Consider the following 10471-nt stretch of genomic DNA (forward strand, 5'->3'; position numbering starts at 1 on the left):
ATGATATATGCAGGTCTCCCTAAAAGTAATGTCTCCCATTTATTTCTGTGGAGACAACAACATATACAGAGCAGAATAGCACTACTTGATAGAGCAAATTCTCAGCTACAAAACACTATTTTTCAGCACACTCACCACCATTAGTTGATTTACACAAATGAGCTTATTAAGACATTCTTCATTTTGTGGTGTGACAGCTGTTCATGGCCATCCAGAACATGGCTTGTCTTCCACATTGCTGTCACCACAGCTGAAACGCGACCCCTCACTGTGCTCGCATCCACTGTTTGGTCTTCATAAACATTCAGTAAGTGCTGATGAATGTCAATGGGTGCCATGTTTTCTGCATGGAAGAATTCAATGACACATCTTTGCTTCATCTGCACTTTCACAGCAGACCCCCATCGTCAGAGTGCCCCTCTGCTGCCATCTGTCACGTGGCAACAAAACGTAGCAGAATATTGGTGGGAAGGTTCAACCTCTGCTGCAATACCACCAACATCTGCCTCTGACACTGTGGGCCAATGTAATAATAACATAGAAGGCATTCCTTTCAGAGAAGCTGTTGCATATGAAATTCAGTGTATGACCTCTTGACAAGATGAACTGTCATAATTTCCCCATCACCACTACCTTGTTTTCTCATACGTTTTTATGTACTCAGCATTTCTCTCAATAACCTAGATTGAAAAATATATTGGATGTAATTCAGATTTATAACAGGAGAAGAAAAAAATAACAGACAAAAAAAGCCCTTAATATTTTTACATATACAATTCAGTCTTAAAGTTGGAGATATTTTTACTTGGTTCAAGGAATTAAAACTTGAATTAGATCAATTGACAACTGATTTGTGTGTTCTTTGTGACAAAAGAAAAGGAAGATTTTAATTGATAAAAATGTTAGATGTCACTGGATTTGTGATATGAAAAACACCATCAATGAAGTGTAAAGCCAATATTTCCTCTTTTTTATCTCTAGGATGTTTGTTGCAGTCATAATACACTCTGTAGCTCTTGACAAATGAAGAATATTCCCGTTACCTGAGAAGCCAAATCTCAATTGTTCTCTGAATAATATTTCTTGATTTGCTGATGGGAATAGGAAATAGGTCATTACTGTCTTGGTGACTGGGAGAGATTTGCAAGGAAGAAATATGTGAAATACAAAGGAAAAGAAATATGAAGGAAAAGCCGAATTCCCTTTTTTGGTTTTTTGTTTGTTTGTTTGTTTTTGCAGATGCCCTTCCTCTGTGGTTGGAGAAGGGGTAGTCATTGTGCTTTCCACAGTGCTGCATGGGTTGTTTTGGAGTCACGCAATTCCAGGTCTGGGAACATCTGTGTCAGAGCAGACAGAACAAATAAATTTGTTGCTTTATCTTGGAGAATAGTGTAATTAATCTCTACCTGTCTGGATGATACTCTTGTATAAAATTAAAATTAATCTATGAATAGCTAGATATTCCCTTCTGTTCAAAGGGGAAAATGGGAGAGAAAGTTACTCACAAAAAAATATGGTCTACCTCTCCAAAATGCGCCTTCACATGCTACCTACTAACAGATATGGATAACATATCCTATAACAGTGATGGCTTTGAAAACTTGGGACAACTATAAATAAGAATTTCTAAAAAAGATCTTCTGGAAATAAACTGAAGCAAGATTAGCCACATTGCCACAGTCAGATGCATCCTGCCCTTTGCCAGGTCTATTCTCCTGGTGTCATAAAGCCTTTACAGGTTGCTTGAATCCTACAGTCTTTAAGGATTATGGAGACAATGAAGAGCTCTGTGGCTCTGTGCTCTTTTCGGTTTGGGTGCAGACACATGCTTTTTGTGCATCTTTGGTAAAATGAAGAAATTAAACTAAAAAAAGAGAACAACTCCCCAAAAAAACTGCTGCTTCCACAACATCTTGGGTGCAGGACCTCCCTGCTTTTCAACACTATAGAAAAATGAGAAAAACAACATCAACAACAACAAATAATCATTGTTAGTATCATCTATTGACATCTGCCAAAAGAAAACAGGTAGAAATTACTACAGCTGAAAATAGATCCCAAATTCTGATATATCTGAAGGCTGGTTATTTCTACTGTCTTCAAGTGGCACTGAAGCAATTCTTCAGTCAGTCTCTATTCAGTCAAGCCCAAAGACACATATTACCTCTTTCTACCTCATGCAATATTGAGGCATCCAATGCATTGGTCTTTTTGCATTACCCTTCCCCCCTCACTCTCCAATAATCAGGTGAAAAACAAGTTCTAAGTGAAATAGAACCTCATAGACATGTAAAAATTACAGAGAGCTAATAGTGACAGCTGTTACACACTCACATATCGAATACGTGTATCTTCAAGACAACATAACAATATAGGAAATATTATAAACTAGGTCCAGGCAGCATAAAATTACTGTAGAAGAAGTTTCATTGAAAATAAGACGTTCTTCCAATAACTCTGATGGAAAAGAAGAGGCAAAACTATCTTCATCATGTTTCTAAAAAGCTGTTGAATAGTTTTACACCACATGTTCCTCTTTTTTAGAAGGAAAAAAACCTCTTCCAAGCTCTTCTAACACATAACACACTACCCCCAGAGAAATCTGCTTCTGCTTTCCAAAAAATATAAGTACTGAACAGAAATGCCACATTGAAGGGTTACTGAGAGCTGTTTTAAATATCCCAATCTGAAAACCAGTGCAGTTTTTCTCAATTCCATATTAAGTGAAGTTTGTGGAAAGCATATCCTAGTGGTCACACAAAAATCTTCATCTCTCTCCATCTCTTTCTCTGTAGGAGGAAGAAATGCAAGTAGAAGATTTTCCAGCAATTAAGGCTTATAAGTTGTTTCAGAAAGAATGCCACCACTGGCTCTCTTGGATGCAAGAGTGGGAGAGAAACAGAAACACTTAGAGAGGTCCACTCTGGAACTCTGGCAACCAAAATGGCTGTGATAGTACCAAGAACTAGAGACTAATCTGAACAACAGCTCTTGTTTCTGTTGCCAAAAAGCATCAGAGAACACAGTGTAGAGAGGTGCAACTACGGAACAGTGAAAGCAGTAAAATCTAAGGTAGTCTTGTGAATTGGCAAGGGAGTAAGAACATAAAACAGAAGATGAGAATTGCAGGAAACAAATATAAGCAGAAAGAAAGAAATAATTCTGAAAGGAAAAACCAGTCCTATAATATATATATATATGCATCTACAGCATCGTGTTTTCATCCCTATTTCATTTTATAGACACATATCCAAGAAAATAAATTCGTCATCATGTTGTTGATTATATCCCATGGTAGACAATGCGCCACAAATCTATCCACTTTCTAACCAACTTCAGCTCTGCTGTTGTTTCTCCTCTGGCTTTGGTGATGCGTCATAGTAACCTTGGCTACAGGGCAGTTATTGATTCAAAATCCAAATGCAGTGCAAGAGAATTGTACTGCACAAGAGGGTTACTGTGACTGACCTGAGCAGCCCCTGTTTCAGTAGCAAAGGCAGAATTCAAGTATTTGATTACCTTGTTCTGAAGGCCGATGTTTTCCTGCATCTGTTCATGAACTTGCAACTAAGTAGAAACAACAAGGTACGTGCAACACACTGTTCTATTGGTGCGGCACAAATATTGTACTGGAGTAGCATGCAACCAGGTTGATGTCTTTTCCCATTTCCAGAGAAAGAAGAGCAATATAAAAATCACAAAACTAACAGAACAGTTTGCCACCAATGCCACCACTGCAGGTGTTACGCAACAGTAGCATGGATAGAACTTCTTTGCATCCTGTATGTTCTGCAGCTTAGCTCATCCCTCCTACTGCCATCATGACTGTTGCTCATATATTTTTCTCCAAGCTTTTAATTATTATAAAAAACCCTGGATGTGGAGTTATTTTTCACTACACCTACAGTTTTAAAAATGTGATTACATACTGTTAATTATGTTTCAAGACTTTTTCACAAGCACACAGCTTGTGAATAGTCTATACACAAACTTGTAGGAATAATCTTTTTTACAGCTGACTGAAGTAATACAGTCATTTGTACTTCATTTGAGTGCGGGGTGCATGTAAAACAATACCCAAGCAAAGCAAGAGCATTTTACTTAAGTGTGAACAATGAGCAGCAGTGAGTCATGTCTATGAGAGCCGGTTTCAATCCCTTCCAGGCACAAGCAGCTTTCCACCACTCCCAGCAGTGCTTTCTGTACAATCTCTTACAAAAAGGAACTCAGGCTGGCTGCCTTTTCAGTCAGCCACCTGTGGAGGAGAATTTGTAGGTGTTTACCCCTATTTGGTGTCTTCCTCTGTAGGCTTTCTTCTTGACTCAAGAAGACTTGGCACTGAGGGAATACAATTGTCATGAATTTTTCTCCATGATGTAACTCTGATAGCTTGGGTAACACTTTTCAATAAATTTCAGGGCTGAAAGGGTAGTCCCTGATATAGCATATCAAAGCAATCACAGTAAATAAACGTTTCTTAGTTGCCCTCAGACTTTGTTCACCATATTCTCTTCACACCAATGCCAAAAGACACTTTTTATCCAAGGCTACAGAACAAAGCTCCCATCTGACATTAAGGTCATTAAAGGAGAGATCCAAAGAAGGCTCCAGCCTGCCAGAAGCTTGTCCTTTTTCAGTGAGTAAGGCTGGGGAGGGAAAATATTAATATTTACCCAAGTACAATTAAACAAAGCTGTTTTAACAGCCAGGTCCTCCAAACTAGAAGTACTTCAAAGATTATGAACAGTGAACCTCAGTTGGGAATTTCACATCCATTGAAAAGGACACATATATTTCAGAGTGTGTTCTGATCTGAATATTTTGAAATATTCACACAATAATTTTCTGTTATTAAAATTTGATTTCTCCTGGGGAGCAATTGCACTCATATCTGTCAATGAAGAAAGTGCATATTTTTATACTTTCACATTTTAATTATTTGATGATATATTGGGCTCTGACTACTAAAGAAGGTTTGATAATAGAATGGCCTGGGTTGAAAAGGACAACAATGATCATCTAGTTTCAACCCCCCTGCTATGTGTAGGGTCACCAACCACTAGACCAGGCTGCCCAGAGCCACATCCAGCTCATTTTGCTTTTCCCTGTTGAAGAAATGGGGCACTGTTCTTAATTCATAGTGAAGGTTCTTATTTTACATGATAAAGACTTCATACCATGTATGTAGAAAGTATGTAAAAGATCTTTCACAAGAGTACATGCTTAATGTGTGATGTTACTAAACACATTATGATTAATGGAAATTACCTCCCTGGAAGCATTCAAGGCCAGGATGGATGGGGCTTTGAGCAACCTGGTCTGGTGGGAGGTACCCCTGCCTATAGCAGGGAGTTGGAACTAGGTGATCTGAAAGGTCCCTTCCAACCCAAAACATTCTATGGTTCTGTGAAAATATTAGTCCAATATTCTAGACCTTTAATTACTTGCTTACAAATCACCATTTAAAAACACAAAAACAAAAACACAACAACAATGCAACAATGAAAGGATAAGCTGACAGTCCTTCATTTTTCTGATTTACTGGGGCCTTTCAATGTTCTTTTTTGCCTAAGAACGTGGAGTCAGAACTAACTTATTTGTAATAGATATGTTAATAAGGGTTGAAGTGTATTACATTTAACTGTGTGACACTTCCAATTGCAAAGAAAAGAGATGAGGTACTGTACACAGTGATTTCACACTATGAACACTTGGCTGTACTTCTCTAGGAGAGGAGGTTCAGACTTGCAAGTTCTTAATCTTTGTCTTCCCTCCCCACGTATTTTGTATTTTTAACACAGAAAATGAATTTTTTATCAAAGTACTCCTCAAGACCATCCTGCTGTTCTTTTCACAGCAGCAAATCTTTGTACTAACTTTGCACCAAGAGCTATGAGCTAAGTTTCTAAGCCAGCTAAGAAGCAGGCAGAGGAAAGGAGTCCCAAGTTACTAATATCAAATGCTGCCAAAGGTCCAAACCTAACTTGTACAAAATAACTTACATAGTCAGTTTGGATCTGAACAGAAGAAATGAGAAAGAGCTTAAAAAAGCTTAAAAAATGCTCTCCTTTGACTCCTCACTCATGTTTTCAGTTGCTCTCATAACCCAAATTTGAAATAGAAAATTATTCAATCATAATCATGTCATAGAATCATAGAATGGTTTGGGTTGGAGGGGACCTTTAAGATCATCTATTTCTAACCCCTTGCAGGGGTTAGGCAGGGACACCTCCATCTAGACCAGGTTGCTCAAAGCCTCATCCAGCCTGGCCTTCAATGCTTCCAGGGAGGGGGCATCCAAAACCTTACTGGACAACCTGTTCCAGTGTCAGTAAATAATTTCTTCCTAATATCTAGTCTAAGTCTACCCTCTTCCATTTTAAAGCCATTTCCTCTTGTCCTGTCACTACCTGCCTTTATCACTACCTGTCCCTCCCCAGCTTTCCTGTAGGCCCCCTTCAGGTATTGGAAGGCTGCTATGAGATCACCCCACGGCCTTCCCTTCTCCAGGCTGAAAAACCCCAGTTCTCTCAGCCTGTCCTCACAGGGGAGGAAGAGCTGAGGTTTTTAAGTATTTTAAGTATTTTCAGTAGTGACTTTATTTTATTCCATTTTTAATTCATGTTTTAATTGTTTTCCTTGACTTGAAAAAGAAGTTAACAGAATATATATGCACATGTAATCTCACTCTTAATATGAAATACAATTTTAATATAATAATATTGAAAATGTAAAAACATATTAGGAAAACAAAAAATAACCCTTAGAGAAGACAAACAAACAAACAAAAAATAAAACAGCAAATCCCTAAAAACAAAACAAACAAACAAAAAAAAAGCACACACACACACAAAACCAACTAAAACAGCTACTTTTCTTTTTATAGCAGCAAGAATATGCACTTCCTATTAACAAATTGACATTGACAATGCCTTATATTTTACATGAAATTATTAAAAGAGAATGTTTGCTGAGGAAAACTTTTATGTTCTGGTAGTACTTTCATAAAGGAAAAATATTACCGACAATGTTCAGAGCAGTATGGGTAATATCATTATCAAGAAACAGGAGCTGGGACTATGCCAAAGTGTTTGGCAGCGGTAGCAAGAATATGCCCTAAAGCCTACTCTGCGCTGAAGGACATTTATCATACTTATGCAAATATGATGTAGGAGATTAAAGAATTTTGATAAAATTATTTTTACTCTCCGCCACCCTCCAGAAAACAGCCTGGATCTCAGCTTCCATGTACATTTGGGTATTGATGATATCCAGGTGCAGACTTCAGTGTGCTTCTGCACGTCTTTGTGAGGACATATTCGAATGAAAATGCTCTGTTTGTGCTTTGAACATCATAGTCAGGCAAGAAGTAACATGTAGCTACTGTAATAGAAAAGCATTTTAGAAGATAAGAATTAATATAGATGATTAAATGATAAATAAAAAAGGCTAACAGATAACAGGATATATTCAAAATAATTCAAAAATTGAAAGGCATTCACAAATTTCATATTCGGTCTGCATAATTTCAGACGTGTTTACTCTAGACAACATAAATAAGAAAAAGGTACATTAAAAATATCCATAGATCTCACTTTGCAGAGCCAGACACTGAGAGAAAACAATGCTACAGGCTGGAAAATAGTGCAAAAGTTTCGTTGAGGAGCTCCTACTCTGCAGTGCATCTGAGCTTCTAGTCAGAAATCTATTTATGAGCTCCATTTCTGATTCAAGTAGCCCAGGTCTTTCCAAAATGGGATGTACTAAGTGTGAGAACTCTTTGAAAACTCTGTAGTTTGCATACATTAAAAAAAAAAAATCTAGATGTACTGCAAGTATGTTTATGTTTAAAATTTCTCTGCCTTAAATGCTGCTCTGCCTTGCCTGTTCCAAGCTCATGTATAGTTTCTAAGCACTTGCAAACAGGACTTTTTCAAATATTCAAAACATTTAAAGCACTTTATTTTGTACAGAGTAAGGAATTCTGGTATGCTGCATAACACTTCTGATATCACTTTTTCAGGATTCAATATGTACACCAGTATTTGGAAATACCAGCCAGTAAGTGGAGTTGGTATATCATGGATCTGAAATAGTTTATCAGTGCACTAGCTGCACTAGAGATATCAGAAGTATTTCATTGTCACGTTTTCTCTTCACAAATTTGTAATGAGCTAGTTCTTAGTATTAGCTATTAATAATCTTAAATAAGGATAACGTGTTAAAATGACTAAGTAACATTTCTGTGTATATGCTGTTTGCATTGTGCTTGTAAAAAGAACCTCAGTGAATGGTGAATTCAACTCTCATGAATTTACATGCAAGGCAAAGATTTTGAAAAAATCCTAACGAGTTCTACCAACATTGTATCCTGCACAAGAAAGTCATCACAACGAAAAACATGCTCTATATATACAGGCATCTGTAACAGTTATACTGATTATGTAAAATGGCTTATGCAATAAAGAAAACTAGCAAGTCTTAAAATTTAGCAATGTGATTGTGAATCTTTGGTAATTAAATTTTGCAAACTGCTGCCCACTAATGAGCACACAAGCTGATTTAGTAGAATTAGTCCTTTGTATTTGACAGAGTAATGTATCCCTCTTTGTATTGCAGGGACAAAAGAGAAGTGTCGTCAGGGAGCTGCCTGCCTACACACACAAACACTCTCTATAGAAATTGCCATGTTGTTGGAAGCATGGAGGAATGCCACTATGAAAACACAGGAAACCCAAGCCAAGATTTGACATAGCTAAATTCAATTATCTGACACTTTCATTCAGATTTGAGAGTGGTGTTTCAAAAGCCACTGTTTTGTTACTGCCTGCTAAAAGCCCCTATGGCATTCTTTATGATTATTAGTGGAACAGAAATTAAATGGCAACTGACCCGTACCATGTTCACAGGAGTCACATGTTCCAGAGACCCAGATACTGCATCTGCATCACTGTGTGATGAATGTCACGTACATTCCAATTAGGATTTGCTTTGAAGAGCCAGTAGAGATGAATGAAGGAATTTTGATGAAACTTCTTAAATTAGGCCACATCAAGAATAAACAGTCTTCTTTTCTGTTTAGAACTATTTATGATCAGTTTGTAGACTTCTGTTCTAGGAAGAAAAAGAAAGACAAATGATGACGTAATGTTTAATACAAAGAAATGAGCAAATGCAGAAGTCCAAAATGCTCAATGTGCTTGCTGAAAGAAAATATAGGAATTATAATGTTGGATTTACTTTGACTATCCCAGATACTGAAAAATCATAACAATGCAATTTTTAATATGCGGTAGCATAATGTCAGACAACATAATCTGCTAACAGAATTAGTTAGGAAGAACATTGTTTCTCCAGTGGAATATTCTTATTTCATGTTTGCAAAATATTACTGCACTGTCACCCATGGCCTTTTAAAGCCAAGCTGATGGCAAATTGTCAGTGCCATCAACTACTACTGCTTTCAGCAACAACCTAACACTGCTAGTAACCATTTCCCACTCTTCTGGTTCTGGCAGCAATCTGCCCTTTTGCAGCAATCTAACGGGCCAGAAGAAGTCATCTGCTGTTTGGAGATGTCCAGGCTGAACTGTTAGTTATAACCATCTCTGGAGGTTTAACTGATTCAGTACATCTCAGAAAACCAAATGTTATTGCTTTTCTGCACATATTACTCATGCTAAACTATACGCTGCCACATAATATATAACTCATAATTATTACTTTCATCCAAGCATTCCAAATTACCTTTTTTGTATAAGACACAAGAGGAAGTAATAATTCCTCCATTTCTTAATGCTCTCTAATAAATTGCATCTAAAAGTTTAGGAGCACGTGTTATTTTTTTCTTATCATTCAGAAAAGGACCAGCATATCTAAGTCAACACGCACTGTTGATCTGGGGAGAATGAGTCTCCAACCATCAGTTTCTATCTGTAACAATTGCTCAAAACTTTGTATTCCACAATGAGCGGTTGACATGGCTGTTTGATGTTAGAATACGTTTCTTGATAATCTCCAGTGCAGCCTGAGGAACTGGAGTCTGCACAGCTGTGTTTTCTCAGTCCAATGAATTTGCAGGGCCATGTTCTTCATAATCAGAGGTGTTTGCTTCCCCACATACAACCTAGATAACTCTTTTTGGAAACACTTCCCCTAAGTCTTTTCTGAGGGTTTCCTTGCCACAACAGAAAAGGAAGATGCAGGAATCAAAATCAGGTCCATGCCAGCAGCCTGAGAAGCAGTTGAATACTGGTCAGGCATAAGACACTTCCATTAAAACTTTATTTCTCTACAAGGAAGCCCTGAATTGTCATTGTTCAGCAGTTTTTAGCATTTTTTTTTTTCTCTGTTGGGCACTAACTAGCTGAGGGAGATGGAAGCCGGATCTCCCTACACCAGACAAGGAGCAGCTCAGGCTGTCTTCCTTCATAATCATCAAACTTTCCAAAATCAAGTGAACCTAAAATAT

At 37.5% G+C, this 10471-nt stretch overlaps 1 long non-coding RNA gene across 1 annotated transcript; it reads right to left on the reverse strand.

Moving 5' to 3' along the window:
• Nucleotides 1-556: 556 nt before the first annotated feature.
• On the reverse strand, nt 557-10269 carry LOC112531719. Its single transcript, XR_003073625.2, has 3 exons — nt 9748-10269; nt 8893-9114; nt 557-1337 (listed from the first exon to the last, which is right to left on the reverse strand). It is a non-coding gene; the product is annotated as an uncharacterized LOC112531719 (long non-coding RNA).
• Between the last annotated feature and the right edge of the window lie 202 nt (nt 10270-10471).

Source organism: Gallus gallus, chromosome 2 (genome assembly GCF_016699485.2).
Source record: "Gallus gallus isolate bGalGal1 chromosome 2, bGalGal1.mat.broiler.GRCg7b, whole genome shotgun sequence".
Taxonomy (NCBI): domain Eukaryota; kingdom Metazoa; phylum Chordata; class Aves; order Galliformes; family Phasianidae; genus Gallus; species Gallus gallus.